The 2,319-nt window shown below is 38.6% G+C and overlaps 1 protein-coding gene across 1 annotated transcript in view; it reads right to left on the bottom strand.

The window, feature by feature from the left end:
* Window positions 1–2,319, bottom strand: part of DNAH6 (dynein axonemal heavy chain 6) — a 314,451-nt gene that overhangs the window by 254,321 nt on the left and 57,811 nt on the right. The window lies entirely within an intron of this gene.

The following is a 2,319-nucleotide window of genomic DNA, read 5'->3' as shown; positions in this document are numbered from 1 at the left end:
AAAGAGTGGCTCACTGTACCTGAACTGTTGGTGAAAACGATGAGGTTTATTTTGCCTACCTGCTTTACTTCTGTGAGCCTAGAGTTTTGGTACATGTTAGGCAGGGAGTGCCTTTGTAGCCAGTTCTCAGTAAACATCTTGGGCACTGAGAATCAAATGAGCTTTCCTGCTAGTTGTCATTTCTCCTGTGTTGCCACAGCTCATTGCTGGAAGGATTAACTACATTCTGACTCCACTGGGAGAGGACGCTTGGACGCTTGAGTCCAGCTGATTTCCCTTTGAGTTCTTCCCTTGTGTCTTTTCCCTTTGCTGAGTTTTCTCACTGTAATTAACCATAGCTAGAGTGCACTATGCTGAATCCTGTGAGCTAGTGAACTACAAAAATGTGGGGTGGTCTTGGAGATCCTTGACTCACAGGCTCACAAGACCTGCTTCTTACTGTTTACTTGAACTCTCCGCCATTGAGCAGCACTTCATTTTTAGGCTTTCTAAATCACTTGGTTTCAGTTTTCCTTTTTTTTTTTTTTTTTTTTTTTGAGAGGCTTTTTGCTATAGGGCACGTGCGCTTGCCAGAAAGAGAGAGACAGAGAGATAGAAAGCGAGAAATCACCCCCCGAAGGGGGATGGCCACGCCGCAATCCCTTCTCCTCCATTCTCCTCTCGGGATCTTGGGCATGCACGCACACGCGCCCGGCGTGAGTTTAAGGCACCAGTTCCGGGACTTGAACCGTGGTCGACTACATGGGAGTCCAGCGACATAGCCATTATGCTAACTGCTGATCCCCAGATTTCCTCTTATATCCAGCATATTGTTTTGTTTTGCCTTCAGCCAAAATGAAAATGTTTCTTTTAATAGATGCATGGAATGTTTCACATTTTACTACTGCTTACTATTGTTTTATTGCTATTTTCTGTTTCTTTTCCTGTGTAATGATATATTTTAATAAAATGCCATTAGTCCCCTGTTTCCTTATTAAATTTCCATAATTTTACTTGTTGTTTTTTACCGATATTCTTTAAATGTCACTATTAACTCTGCATTAATCAATGAACTTATTCTCTTTCCTTTTATTTCTCCCTTCTCTTTCTGTTTACCTTTTTTTTTCTTTATTCATGACAGAGTGCATGCATGCCTACATGAGAATGACTGAGAGAGAGGGAGAGAGGGAGAGAGAGAGAGAGAGAGAGATGACCACCCTCCACAAAGTCTGGTCATGCTCTGATCTCCTTCCTCCAGTTTTCCAGCCTATTGGATCTGGGGTACTTCCATGTGTACCCAGCATGTTTTGGGCTAACTGGGCTGGGTTTTTGAACCGTGGTTACCATATGAAATCTCACTTCTCTTGAGCAGTTTGTTACTTCTGTGCCACTGACTTAGCCCTCTTTCTGTTTTTACACTTGCATTATTTATGCTTCATTAGAATATTTAACATTTACATCTTAGTCTACCATCCTTGTCTCTACTTTTTAAAGGCTCATATAGAGATACAATTAAAAAATATATTTTTAAAGAATTATTTTATTTAACTATATGTATTTACTTAGATCTTAACAGAGAGAGAGAGAGAAAGCAAGCTGCCAGGTCCAGGAGTCAAGCTGTGGTCGGCCATGTGGGAGTCCAGTTTCCTTAACCACTGCACCACCTGTCGGCCCCATAGTTAGATTTTTTTTTTTCTCTTTAAATTTATTTATTTTTTACATTAATTCACTATACATCATTACAGCATACAAATGAATTTTCCATCCAAAATACACTGAATATTGGCTCAATTAAGCACATCAACATACATGTTCAAACACATCAACATACATGTTATCAGCAAATAATTTTCCATTTCTTATGTCCCTTGATTCTCTATCCCTCACCCTCTGCCATGTCCCATCCTCCTCCCACATTGTCTCTGGTATCCATGGTTGCTTTCTATGCCTTTCCTCCCCATTTAATTGATTTGCTAATGAACTTAATTAGTCTAAATATTTCCAATAGCAAACGCAGCTGATATATACCTATACATGAACCCAAGTCTGACTTTAGGCATAAACTTCAGTGAGTAGAATGAACATACTATAAAGTAGTACCTAGCTGGGGTTATATAGCTTACTGCAATCATCAAATATGCATTTTTTTAAAAAAATTTCGATATGAACAGTTTTACTGTTTTTTTCTCTTGAAACTTTTCATTAATTACTTAACATTCATTCCCTAATCATCATCACAACATACTAAATGTGGTTTTCCATCTAGAATAAACTGCATAGTGGCTTAATCATGCATGTTATCATCAATAATATTCCATTTCTACTTTCATATATATGTAT

This window comes from Tupaia chinensis, unplaced genomic scaffold (genome assembly GCF_000334495.1).
Source record: "Tupaia chinensis unplaced genomic scaffold, TupChi_1.0 Scaffold000253_1, whole genome shotgun sequence".
NCBI lineage: Eukaryota > Metazoa > Chordata > Mammalia > Scandentia > Tupaiidae > Tupaia > Tupaia belangeri.
This window is presented reverse-complemented; position numbering and strand designations above follow the sequence as displayed.